General features: G+C 36.6%; 1 long non-coding RNA gene across 1 annotated transcript; it reads left to right on the top strand.

The window, feature by feature from the left end:
• Positions 1–8,508: 8,508 nt before the first annotated feature.
• LOC127450084 (uncharacterized) lies at positions 8,509–14,084 on the top strand. The gene is made up of 4 exons (XR_007898906.1): positions 8,509–11,271; positions 12,229–12,280; positions 13,195–13,255; positions 13,679–14,084. It is a non-coding gene; the product is annotated as an uncharacterized LOC127450084 (long non-coding RNA).
• Positions 14,085–14,950: the final 866 nt, after the last annotated feature.

The following is a 14,950-nucleotide window of genomic DNA, read 5'->3' as shown; positions in this document are numbered from 1 at the left end:
AAAAATCAAATCACTGCTCCTTCCCAGTGGCCAAAGCTGGAAGTGTTGTTGAACGCATGGGCACGTGTGAGCTTCAGTTTCCGTGTTGAAATGTAATGTACAAAGTGTGGCCTCAAAGGCGAGTTGCATTTTTTATTTATTAATTTATTTTTGTAAATACAGCCAGTATGAACACACTTTTTTTATTATTTTTTTTTTTTATCTAACACCTAACCTAAACCCCAACACTAAACCTAACCATCAGTAGAGTTAAAATGTAATTTTAGAGTGAAAATGCAATCTCAGAGTCTCTCTCACCATTGTTTATGTGAACGTGATTACTTCCTGGTTCCCACAGGACCAGATGCTATGTCTCAGAGGTTACTCACACAAATCGTCATCAATAGCACTAGAGGGAAAGGTGATCACAGTTTAATTGATGCAAAAATGTCCTTTAGGGGATGGCGCTTTTTGGTAGTTCAATAGTACAGTGTTGTTTTAAGGGTACATGAACTTTCAGAAGCTACATGTTGACTTGCTGTGTAAACATGTTGGAGAAAACACAAACTGAATAAATGTATACCTTGAATTTGATGCAAGTCGCATTGGATAAAAGTATCTCCCTAATGAATATATGCAGGTTCATGTGGTCTTGTCACATCCGACATGGAGAACAGTTCATATGTTGAAAACTGTGCAAATAGTGTTTCAGGGACAGCTACAATAACTGGAGTACAAAACATCCTTACATGTACTGAATACCTTAACAAAGAGCTGATACTTTTAAAATGAAAGAACTCTGCCAGACCATTGCTATTGGTTAATATGTTTCAATAGCATCCTTTGTAATAGGTAGCTTTTTCTCTTCTTTCAAGGTGGTGGTGAAAATAATAGTTTAGACACTTATGTCAGGGCAATATCACTTCCTAAAGAAGTGTCCTAGTTGCTAGGATACAGAGAAGGTGGTTGAAGGTGGTACGATTTGAAGTATGATGAAATAGATGAATGCCAGAACAAATACCCCTGACAGAAAAATTAGGAAATCACTTAATTTCAAAGCAATTCACTGTACCAGTACTGAACAAGTTACATTGATTTTTCCTACATACTATGTTGCAGCATTTACAGGACATTTGAACAATGTGAGATTTGATGTAACTTTTCACACTGCATCACAGAGGATAAGAAAACAAGTGTTATGAACAGTACAACATAAGATTCCTTTCCTGTTAGTCTGTCCCTGTGGTTAGCTGAAAACTTTGAAGCCTGAATGACTATTTAAATTGCTGGTATTTTAAGTTATCACTTCTAATTGATCAGCATATTTAGAAGGTTTATTGACAAAATTACAAGATGGGTCTGCCCATCCTCTTTTTTTGCAACAAACATATTCAGATCTATCTTTGTTCCTCCTCTCATTCATATGTTTTCCAGCAACATTTAAAAGCTGGATGGAAGTCATCGCTTGCCTAATTTCTTGCTTGGAAATCTGACAAGAAGGCTAATGCCATATGGCATTATTTAGAAATTTGCATTGCATAAACTCAAATAATTGCTCATTAGCGTAAAAAATAAATAATATTCTCCTCCATGAGCTTCATCTAGATGTCACAGTCTGTCTCCTTCACGTTCTTCAAGGACTCTTATTTTGAAGTTTTCCTCCGGACTACATTTCCCATGTTTCACTGCCCTCATCACTCCCATCTGTTCTTCATCATCCGCACCTGTATTCCATTCCCTCATTTAGCTCCTTGTGTTTAAATACCCTCTAATTTTGTTCATTCATTTGTCAGTCCTTGAAGTGTTACGTTGTGTTGTTAGTTTGTGATGTTTAGCTTTATTTCCAAATTTCCAAATGCCTGAAGGTACCACGTTCATCTGTACAAACACCATGGGACCACGCAGCCATCATTCCGCTCAGGAAGGAGACGCATTCTGTCTCCTAGAGATGAACGTAGTTTGGTGCGAAAAGTGCAAATCAATCCCAGAACAACAGCAAAGGACCTTGTGAAGATGCCGGAGGAAACAGGTAAACATGTAACGAGTCCTGTATCGACATAATCTGAAAGGCTGCTCAGCAAGGAAGAAGCCACTGCTCCAAAACCGCCATAAAAAAGCCAGACTACAGTTTGCAAGTGCACATGGGGACAAAGATCTTACTTTTTGGAGAAATGTCCTCTGGCCTGATGAAACAAAAATTGAACTGTTTGGCCAAAATGACCATCGTTATGTTTGGATGAAAAAGGGTGACAGCATCATGTTGTTGGGGTGCTTTCCTTTTCATGAGGAAGGAAAATTATGTGGATATACTGAAGCAACATCTCAAGACATCAGCCAGGAAGTTAAAGCTCAGTCGCAAATGGGACTTCCAGATGGACAATGACCCCATGTATACCTCCAAAGTTGTGGCAAAATGGCTTAAGGACAACAAAGTCAAGGTTTTGGAGTGGCCATCACAAAGCCCTGACCTCAATCCGATAGAAAATGTGTGGGCAGAACTGAAAAAGCGTGTGCGAACAAGGAGGCCTAAAAACCTGATTCAGTTACACCAGTTCTGTCTGGAGGAATGGGCCAAAATTCCAGCAACTTATTGTGAGAAGCTTGTGGAAGGCTACCCAAAACTTTTGACCCAAGTTAAATTTCATTTAAAGGCAATGCTACCAAATACTAACAAAGTGTATGTACATTTCTGACCCACTGGGAAAAGCTGAAATAAATAATTCTCTCTATTATTATTCTGACATTTCACATTCTTAAAATAAAGTAGTGATCCTAACTGACTTAAGACAGGGAATGTTTTCTACGATAAAATGTCAGGAATTGTGAAACACTAGATTTGGCAAAGGTATATGTAAACTTCTGACTTCAACTGTATATATACCTGTGTATATATACAACATTTAATTCCGGTCCTCGAATCTGATTGGGCGAGAGATGTTCTATGAGTACTGATAGTCTCACACCATCAGCACTCGGACGCTTCACTGTGTGTATCACTCCGCTTGTGTTTGTGCCATTTTCAACTGAAGTGTAAGAGCGGTGCAGATATGTTAAGAGCTATCTGCAATAGTATCCAGATGCAGACCCGCAGCAGCAGCAATTTCAGGACAGCAGTGCCAGGTCGGCAGTCACCACGCGGAAGTGAGGGTGGAGTTATTGACAACAGAACAATATGGAGATGGAATTGTTGCATATTAACAAACAAATGAAAAGAGATTCACAAATAGAAAGTTGGTTCACAAATAAATTGAATGAGATCCACAAATAAATGTAAGGGGTTTCACAAAAATTAAATGAATTCACAAATAAAAAGAATGAGATTTATAAATACATGTTAGGAGTTTCACAAAAATAAAGTGAATTCACAAATGAATGCTGGACAGAGTTGTGTTTGTGAGTTAAAATATATAATTTGTAAATAATCTTTTTATTTGCAAATTTCATTTTATTTATTTGTGATTTCACTTTATTTTTGTGAAACTCCTAACATCATTTATATTTATAAATCTCATTCTTTTTATTTGTGAATTCATTTCATTTTTGTAAAACGCTTTCCATTTGTATGTTAATATGCAACAATTCCATCTACATAGAACAAGCATGGCGGAGAGCACGATGAGTTGTCTGTAATGTTTCTGTCATTATGTGGTGAACAGTTAATTTATATATTAAGTGTTAATCTGTTAAATATTGAATCTGTGCATGTCTTTCTCATTTTATTATTGAAGCTTGAATTTGTTGTCATGCTTTATTGTATAGAATATTTTTCTGTGGACAGTTCGATTACTTTTCAGATTTGGTGTTGTAAATGGGCTTTGCGATGAAGTCACTGTATGTTTTGTATTAATTATTTATGAATATAAATGTTTTTGTTTTTTTTACTTCTGTTATATTTATGGTTTTGAGTTTATGGTACCTATACTCTTGAGCGCTCTAAGTATTTTATTGCATTTGTCAAAGTTGAGAAATGTGTGTGGTGCATTTCTCCCTTGTAGAGGCATATATACGATTCAGAGAGGAGAAACATTACCTCAGCTGCAACAGTGCAAAAAGTGTTGCAGCAATTACCACTGCCCTTTTTGTGTGGCCAGTGTGTTTAAGCCGACCAGACTGGGCAAATTAAAATTGCATGTCCATGAAGGTATGTATATCTTGAGTTGTTTGTTAATATATGTAGTCACGATATATTGTAGTATAATATTTTTCTAATATATCGATTCATTTGTTTTAGACTTCACTATTCACAGATATGGATTGGGCTGTAGACCAGCACTGCATTACCATTGTCTGTACTGTGCAATAACAGTTTTAAAGAGAAGTGATTTTGAAAATAATTTACAGGTTCGCAAACATAAACAGCTTCCCATTTCAGCCAAAATTCCATCAACAGCCAGCTCAGCAGTGACCACACCTGCAGTGAGAGATACACCATCACCAACCAGTGCAACAGTGACTGCAACAGCAATCTTATCAGCCAATATTGTTTCCTCAGGCAGGGTTCATGTGCGGCCTGTCATCAAACAAAGATGCCCTATTTGCAATACCATCATAAATAAAAAAACGTAAAGAAACACATTGCCCGCAAACACACAGAACAGCCAATACAGGACATTAATGCCACATTCCATCTTACAAGCCAGTGTATTGACAAGAAAAATGGCATATTTACTTTTCTTAATGTTACAAAATGTCACAGTGTTCCTCTTCACATTCAGAACAAGACATGGGGAGAAGAACATAATGTCCTCTGCCAATCAAATGAGTGTCCAGTTAACATGGAAGTTGCACAGAGGAGTGGCCTATTATCATACCAGTGTAAGCATATCAGATCAGTAAGCTACTGCACATCCTTTGCTGAACCAGTCTCCCTGAAAGAGGAAGTTTTAACAGAGATGGTGAGAGTGAGGTGGTTTAGTGATGAAAAGAAAAAGATATGCCTTACTCGGCAGCAGCTGGCCAACAGTAGCTGTATACCACTGTCTGTTCAATCCTCATTTGGCATCTCTCAAACAAAGAAATTTACTTCAGTTTTTGAGCCCAATGTGTCCTATTATAGTCGGTAATGGTTGTTTACGATACAAAATTAAACACACGGCACTGTCCCTGTGTCAAATTGCGACATTCATGTGTGCACAAATACGTTGCCAAGTGGCACTTATTTCAAACAGAGCGTGTGCTATTTCGGACAGTCTTCAGCACCAAAGAATCGCCACACAAAGAGCTACATGCAGTCAGAGTGGGAGGATTTCACAGATGACAATCCTCTGTATCCACCAAAAGGACTGGGACTAAAAAATATTGTATGTTACATTCTTCAGAACAAGAAGATACCTGCTGTTCTACAAGATGTATGCATGTGTGTGTGTGTGTGTGTGTGTGTGTATGTGTGTGTGAGTATGTATATATGTATATGTTTTTTAAAACAGATTTTGTTTATTCCAGGTACATACTGCTCCAAGCGGAGCAGTTGATTATTTACAACATTTGACAGGTTTGAAGTTTCCACCAGCAGACACAGTGTAGGGCTGCAACTAACGATTATTAGAACGATAATTCGACTATTCGGGCAATTATGCAACAATTAATCATTAGCTCTTAACCAACTATTCAGCTTGTGCCCTGACTTAAAAGGATGTATTAAACGTGCAATACAATAAAGACGACAAAATCATCTTTTAAAAATACCTTTAAATGACATTGAATAAAAATAAATAAATAATAAAAAAAATAAAAAAACACTGCAAAAATCCTATTGTTATCAAGTGTTTTTGCCATGTTTTCAATTTAAAACTCTACAAATACATTTTCTTGAGAAGCAACATATAAGATATTTAGACTTGCTTTAAGAGACAAATATTAGTGTATTTTTTTTTTTTTTCACTTGGTTATACTTCTGCGAGTGCAGTAAAGACAAAATATACTTATATTCAAGATCTATTCTCTAAAAGCAAGTCTAAATGTTTTATAAACTGCTTCTCAGGTGAAAGTATTATTTTTTAAAGGATTTTTAGATATTTTAAAATATTTTTATTTTTAATAATATATTCAACATTCTCAGATAACAATTTTTTCTTAAGCAGTATAGATGCTAAAGTAAATATTTGTTGTTTTAAAGGAGTTTTAGATATTTATCATGGAAAACAAGCCAAAACAAAAACAAATCAAACACCCTCTCTCACCTTTCTGTTCACTTCGATCCATCTTTAACTCACAAAAAACAAACTCTCTCTTCTTTATAAAGCTGAGTATTGCCAATTTTCTTCACAATAAGAAATGCACTGTGACACATATACTGTATTATGATACAATAAGTCGTGAGCCATCACGTTATAATCTAGCTGCAGCAAGCGCGCACGCTCGAGGGAGGAGCATCCCCGCAACAGAGTGTTCCTCAGCCGGGTGCAGTTTCAATCTCTCCCCCTTAGATCGGAACACTTTGTGCAACTCACAGAGGCGCGGACTGCACAGAGAAATGCCAGTTTCGGAGTTTATTATGGAGCAGTTATTTACATGACCTGCTTCCTTATTATTTGAACTTGAATAAAGCTATAACACATTAAATATAACTGCATTAAATCCAATCAAAATCAAATCACTTTACTGTCACACAACCATATACACAAGAGCAACAGTGGGTGAAAGTCTTGGGTGCAGTTCCGAGCAACATAGCAGTTATGACAGTGATGAGACATATACCAATTTACTCAATTTACATATCTAATATACACATAATTACTCACAACACAATATACAAATAATAATATACAATATACAGTATACAATACACACAATATAGAATACACAGTATATAATAAAAATAGTATATATAAAATATACAGTAGGTTGTATTGTGCTGTATTGACATTCAGGCTGATAGTCAGTTGCCAGTGTGTTGTTAAGAGAAAATAATTTATGACAGTCCGGTGTGAGATATAAGAGTAAGAGTAATAAAGTGCAGTGCTGATGAATTTTGATCATGGGAGATCAAGAATTCAGAAGTCTGATTGCCTGTCATGGAGTCAGCTGGTGCGGGTCCTGATGCTGTGATACCGCCTGCCTGATGGTAGCAGTGAGAGCAGCCCATGGCTCGGGTGGCTGGAGTCTCTGATGATCCTCCGAGCTTTTTCACACACCGCCTGGTATATATGTCCTGGATGGAGGGAAGCTCACCTTCGATAATGTGTCTGGCAGTTCGCACCACCCTTTGCAGGGTTTTACGGTTGAAGGTGGTGCTGTTGCCGTACAGGCAGTGATGCAGCCAGACAGGATGCTCTCTACAGTGCTGGTGTAGAACCGTGTGAGGATGTGGTTCATTCCAAACTTCCTCAGCCATCTCAGGAAGAAGAGGCGCTGATGAGCCTTCTTCACAACGGTCTCAGTGTGGACAGACCATGTGAGTTCCTCTGTGATGTGGACACCAAGGAACTTGAAGCTGCTGACCCTCTCCACCAGTGCTCCATTGATGGTGATGGGGCTGTGTTCTCTGTCTTTTCTCCTGAAGTCCACCTCAAGCTCCTTGATCTTACTGACGTTGAGGGAGAGGTTGTGCTCCTGGCACCAGCGTGTCAGAGTGTGCACCTCCTAAAGATATAACGCCAGGGTGTTTCCTTTAAAGACACTCGACATGCAAGTTTTGCTTCAGCGGAGCGGCAGCTCTGGCTCCGCTTATTCAACAACGAGAAAGCTTCTGTATTTACTTATTTTGTATTTTTGTGTAATTCCCTCATGCTTTGCGATCTACATCACCTGAAGCTGTGAAAGTTTAGAGTGCATCTGGACAGTGATCTGTGCAATCCTTCCTCTCCTCAGTCAGGCACGAGCTGCAGTGCTGCTCTCTTGTGCCATCAGAGTTTCATATGATCTCATGTTACATTAAATGACATCAAACGACTATACGATAACGAAAATGTTTGTAGACAATTTTTTTTTATTGTCGACGTTGTCAATAACATTGACTAATAATTTCAGCCCTAACACAGTGCTACATGCCTATTCACACTTTGAGTATGCCTATTTTCACTATGAGTACAAGTATTAATTCACTACCTGTGGTGATCATCCCCCAGTGGTGATAATGGATCTACACAAAAAGGGTGTTTTCCAGTTTTCAGGTATGTGTATTGTAATCATGTTCACTTCCCAGTTTGTTTTTAAATCTTTTTTTGACATGTTGTTATTGTCATAGTGGAATATGCATGTTGTTTTTTTTCAGTAAGTGACATAGAAGTACCTCCAGAGAACTTTCAAGGGGAGGTCAATCTGGAAACATTCTGGGAAGCATTGTCCAAAGAGATGGTATGGCGAGGATTTGTTGCAAGTATGTACAAACATATAGTGTTTAATACACTATATTGCAAAGAAAACAAAAGAATGCAACAACTGATTATTTTTTAATGCTGTTGTTTTAGGTGCTAGACATAATCCATTTGCAGTTCCACCTACTTATCACTTCTGGGCTCCTTGGATTGGCAAGAACACGTTGTTCAGACACTGAGCTGAACACAGAGTTTGAAAAACTTCATGCTTCAAAGTCTGCATCAGAGAATTACAGTTAAAGAGGAGAGGCTCAAGGAAGAACTTCTAAAACAAAAGGTTGGTTTGTTAGTAGAACTTTTTTATTATTATTATTATTTTTATTAATATGTTTTCTTTACAATGTACTCTATATGCAATAATATTTTTTTGGTAGGTTAATGTCATTAGAAGGTTATGCAAAGAATGTGGTTTGAAGTCCACTGGATCTCGCAATGACCTCCTCGTCAGATTGTCTAATGAATTTTAATCCAGGCAGACATATGACAAAATCTTTAAAAAAATCTGGGGTGCCTCTGGTGATCTTAATTTCTAATACTGTTTTGCTTGGTATTGCCAAAATATGATATTTGATATTGTGGTCAATATATTTCCAATATGTGAACCCTTTTTGGAATGTTGTGTTTTTTTTTTATTATTGAATGTTATTTTTTAAAGTCTTGAATCTTCTGTCTTTTTCCATCCTGTATTAGGAGGCTGGGGAGTGATCATATGCCCATGTTTACAGTCTAAAATGCAGTCTTCGAGCTGAGAGCCCTCAAGACTTTGCTGACTTATTGTTATCATGGAAACATATGCCTAACTTCATAATTTATGACTTTGCATGGGGTCTTGCAACACATACCAATCTAAGGGCACCAGAAAACATTCCCAATTGTCCATATGAAGGACTCTTAGTGGAACCCACTGAAGCAAACATAGAACTGGCCAAGTCTGGGTAATTGAAAGTGTCTGTGTTGGCTGGATGAAAAAAAGAGAGTGAGAGATCCTCATGGACACCCAGTGACAGGTTCTTCTGATCATTACATATTGTCTGACCGTTTTCATGAGGGCAATACCAAAGACAGTAGAGATGTTCTGAGGAAGCTTACCATAGTTCCTCAGCTAGCTGGCAAAGTAAATAGCCAGTAGAGCCGACCGATATGGAATTTTTGAGACCGATACCGATTTTAGAGGGGAAAATTCACCGATTGCCAATATGGTGGCCGATATAGTTAATTTTTGAACTGGAATGGACATTTTCTATGTGGATTGTGCACTGATTTTGCACCGATATGACTATGCAAAGGTATTCAGAAGGCTGCTTTCTTAAACAAATATTTTTATCAAAGAATATTTGACATTATTATTATACATTGTCAACAAATTCTAGAAATGAACACTGAGAAAATAAATCAAAATACAATAAATAGCTAAATAAACATCAGTACTGTATGTTTAGTACCAGTCAATGGCTGACCATTTAAATAAAGTGTAAATTAAAATTATCGCTAAATAAAAATCAGTACTGTATGTTTAGTATCAGTCAATGGCTGACCATTAAAATAAAGAATAAATATAAATAAAATAAATAGCTAAATAAACATCAGTAGTACTGTTTAGTATCAGTCAAATGCTGATTATTTTAATACTGCCAGTCAATTAGGGGCAGGTTGTAAAACAAGAAGCATTTACACCTGCCGATTCAAGAGATAAAGAGCGGCAGCAGTGTTACACCGTATTCTGCCATACAAGTTCAGGGGAAACATTCAACGGTGGAAAACCAGACTTTTAAATATTACATTTTATAAATGCAATGACTGGAATTGTTCAGTTGAATGGAGTACCAAACTGCGAATCCTGAACAAAACAGTTTGGTGAATACATGTTTACACATTAGCTTCCACTCAGCTGACAAGCAATGAAAGTAGCTGCATGATTAGCTAGTTAGCTATAAGCTCGTTGTCACGGAGAGTAAAAGATGGATGTTGTTTATTTACTTTCTAGTATTGTGTCATACCAACTAGGTAACAATGTAGCGTGAAATCAACACTCAACAGACACAATCCACCACCGCACCGTTGTCTGCTGAGCTGCAAAAAGATGCTCTGACAAACTATAGCTGGCTAACATAGCAAACAGATGTGATAAACATGAGTGACATGGTTGTCAGGGACAGGGTTAACATTATATTGAAAAGGGAAAATTATGGGGTCATTGTTTATTAACATTCCAATATGTATTTCACAAACTAGTTAGCAACTTACTGTGAAGACACCACTTAACTCCACACCGCTTAACTCCACACTGTTTGTAGAACCACCATCAGCAGAACCACGTCAGCTCAGCTCTGTAAACAGTGGAGTCAGAGCTCGCTCTGCTGGACAAAATACGTTATGACACCAGTTCTAAAGCATTGTTTTCTGCTTTATAATTTATGTTCTGAAAAAAAGTTCTTATCTGTGCATATCGGTAAACATATACGCTGATACCGATATATCTGTGAAAGGCTAATAATGGCCGATAATATTGGCCGACCGATTTAGCCAGGTTGCAGAGCAACTGTTCTCAAAGTTGAGGAAAAACAACTCTTTTTTTGAACATGTCTCTGCCATCAAAACATCTGTTTCAAATGAGGACCATAATTCACCACTATAATGAAAACAAGAACAATGAAATGGTGTCACATCAAACACCTGTCTGCCAGTAGAGTGTGCTGGGATTGTCTGCCAAGTCATAGGCAATCAGCAATGGTACATGAACGACAGTTTTCATTTTTATGTTTTATTTAATGTCTCAATAGCACATAATGTGCCTTATGAATCGAACCAAAATATTATTATTTATTTATTTATTTTTTGCTTCTCTTATCTGTCTTTAAGCTTGACTGGGTCCTTGAGTACAGACAATCCAGATGAGACTATTGCTGAAGTTGACAACATTCTCCTGAAAAGGAAAGATTTCTGGACTCTGGGTCTCAATGAGCAGTTGGAGGCAACAGTGAGTTGACATACAATAACTTTGAAATAGATGTCAATGACTGTTAACTTTAACAGTTTTCTTAAAACAAATTTTGCAGATTGCAAACAGCTATCTTGAGGTAATTGCATTGGTGGCTAAGGAATGGGAAAGTTTTGGTAAAGCTGCACTTCTCAAATAGCTGGAGACATAATTGTCTAGCTTGTGAACACTCTTGCAATGGTATGTCATGCTGTAGGGAATGGAAGTGTGGACAACTAATGCGTATGTCGTGGTAACCTGGTTACCTCCAAATAATTTGGACCCATTGTTGTCATTTCCAGTAAGGCCAACTGGAGGAACCAATAATTTAAAACCAACTGACTGGAAACCTTTTTATTCAAATATTTATTTTAAAATTATCTCTAGGATTACATTGCATTCAAAGATTGTATTGTCTTCCCTGCTTGGAAGCCAGGACACTGGATGTTGTAAGTTATTTGGAATTTGGTTACTTAATGTAACTTTGCATTGGTGCCTGCAAACTACCTGCATTTTCTTTTCACAATTCAGAATTATAATTTCATGATTCAAACCTTTTAACACTGTATTTCACAGGTCATGAAGCCTAAAGATAGGCAAATGTACTTCCTATATTCAACCAATCCCTATGGGTTGGGTGATGAGCGATATGTGAAAGTTTTCAGGTTGCACAAATAAATATAGATGTGAACATGTTCAAGGTTCGCTGTTCAAGGTTCACTGTTCAAAGTTTGTCATTCAGAGTGTGCCATTCAAGGGTTTAAGAAGCTTGATTAGTGGTTATTTGCATGATGTTCTGATTTTGCATGCTGTGACAATTGTTTCATCCTCTGAAAGACCCAGTTACTGGGGGCTACTGTGTATTTGCATGGATTCAGAGCTTTCATTCTGTGCTGCACAGTGGAACTTTGTATGTTAACAAAATCAGTTTTCATTATTTGTGTATTTTTGTTGCAGTAAGATGACAGCTAAAATTGCACCTGGCACATGGATGCTACTGAAAAACAAGGTTGGTTATAAAGAGGTCTCTAAAGTTGGGACAGCTGCCAAACCCTTACACTTAATAACCTCATGCTTCTCCTTTTTTGGATGCCCCCCAACAGATTGGCTGTGTGGACTGTGGAGTCTTCATGTTGATGATGAGGCAAATCATGTTTTGATATAAATAAACTAATAATTGGTGCGCTTTTTAAGTAATTGTTAAAAAAAGAACAAGGACACAAGCTTTTATATTTATTAAATTGGCAGAGACTTTTATTTAAAGCAAATTACAGTGCATTCAATGTATTGACTGTATCAATTTATGTGTTTCCTGGGAACCCAAAACATTGGCACTACCATCACTCTTGCTCTATCTCTACCAGTTAAAATACAGGAGCTCTGTAGCTCAACTGGAAGATTATGGAACATGCTTAACCTGACATATGTATGATACTGTAAACACATACAGTATTTGCAAAGATTTAATTATTTATTTATTTATTTTTTACTATGCATTTACTTTTTTTTTCTTGAATTTTTTTTGTTGTTTTTCAGTTTGTAGAGCATACTGAAAAACAACAACAACAAAATTCAAGAAAAAGAAAAAAAAGTAAATGCATAGTAAATAATAATAATAATAATAATAATAATAATAATAATAATTAAATCTTTGCACATTGTCTTAGGAGCACCCTTTGATTTTACATCTGTAAGAAATTACCACTTCAAGTAATTTGCCTTCATGCTGTTGTAGCAGTTGATATTTAAAGATTTAAAGAAGTCTTCAAGTGTGGCCTTCCAAATAAAATGAGAAGGTGGACTCTTATTCTTTGGAGAACTTTGGAGTTTTCTCTGAAAGATATCTCCTTATTGCCTTCCAGCCCACACTACATTGCACCCCTCCCCAGCAATTCGAAATTAACCAAAAAATTTATGTTACAGCTCAGAAACCCTTCAGGAGGCACTTCCAAGTGGAGAACAAGCTACGCCCAGCAGCAATGAGGTATGTGTCAAATATAGACACACACACACACATGTTGGTGTGGCTATCCTTGTGAGGACTCTCCATAGACATAATGATTTTTGTACTATACGAGCTATAGATTCTATCCCCTAACCCTACCCCTTAACCTAACCCTCACAAAAAACATTCTGCATTTGTACAGTTTCAAAGAAACTTCGTTTAGTATGTTTTTTTAAGCAATTTTAATTTTGGGGACACTAGAAATGTCCTCATAAACCACACATACCCTTGTAATTACCAGTTTGTAACCTAAAAAAAAAGTCCTCGTAAACTACCCAAACCCGCCCACACACACACACACACACACACACACACACACACACACACACATACACACACACGGTATATATTGCAAATATTAAAACCAAAAATTAAATCTTTCTTTACCATTCTCTACCGAAGGAGCTCCCAGTAATACTAGACATAAAAACAGCTGTGAAATGGCTCCATGCAAACAAACAACTGTTCAGGGGCTCAGTGGAAGAGCCTCTTTTCCTAAAGATGGATGAAGAGGACAAGGAAAAGGCCCTCCACAAACTTCTAGAACAATCAGAACTTTCCAGAGAGCCCTTTACATTTAATTTCCTTTTCAGGGATGACATGGAGTTCTTTCTGTAGGAATGCCATGATAAAACGGGCCTAAGAGTCATTTGTTCTTTTGATAAGTTTTAAGTTGATTATTTGTTGTATAAAGTTTGAGTGTTTCTGTTAAAATTATGCTGATGTTTACAAGTTTTATTATTATTATTTTAGTTCTATTTTCTTATTATTGAAATGTCTTATTAGTTTTTATGTAGAGAAATGCACGTTCCACTTGTTCTAGGCTTTGTATTGAATGTCTATTTTGAATTTTATATGATTAAACACAGTATATTTGACATTAAATGCCCATACTCTGTGTCTTTAAGTACTATTTGTAACAACATGAACATGAAGGAAATAATATTATCTCATTATACAGTCAAATGGGAAATATTTTACAATAAGTTTACATTAGTTAACTGCATTGGTTAAAATGAATATCAATAAGCAATACTTTTTAAAGCATTTGTTAATCTTGGTTAATGCTAATTTCAACATTGATTAATAGATTTTTAAATTCAAAATTTGTATATGTTCTCATTAGTACATGCAATATGAACTAACAAAGAACTATTGTGTTTGTATCCATTAACATTAAACAAGATTAATAAATATGTTTTTAAATTTTGCTCATTGTACATCATGATACCTTATGCATATATGAATTGAAAAGTGACCTTATTTAAAAGTATTGTCGTTAAATATTGTGGATATCAATCCAATCAAAATCCATGCGAAAATAGCTCATATTACATCTAATAAAATAAAATTACGCTTCAAATCTGTAGGTGGTGCTACTCTATTAAGACCATATAGGCTCCCAGTGACTGCCGGCCTGGAGCTGCTTTCCTGAAACTGCTGGTGCTGCGGGTCTGCAGCTGGACATATCTTGCTATCTGTCTCTTTACGTTTAATTTTATGACATTACATTTTTTAGCCAGCAGATGGAGGCAAAAGACCATTTTTGTGTGTAATTTGAGCTAGTTAGTCCGCATCAGTCAGTGTTTACATTCAACAGCACTCAATGATCGCTTCTATTACTACTACACTACTAAAACTAGGACATAGCTTTAAATGGCTTTAAACTAACAA

The sequence above is a fragment of the Myxocyprinus asiaticus genome, chromosome 13 (genome assembly GCF_019703515.2).
Source record: "Myxocyprinus asiaticus isolate MX2 ecotype Aquarium Trade chromosome 13, UBuf_Myxa_2, whole genome shotgun sequence".
NCBI classification, from domain to species: Eukaryota; Metazoa; Chordata; class Actinopteri; order Cypriniformes; family Catostomidae; genus Myxocyprinus; species Myxocyprinus asiaticus.
Note: the sequence above shows the minus strand (reverse complement) of the source record. Positions and strands in the feature narration are given on the sequence as shown.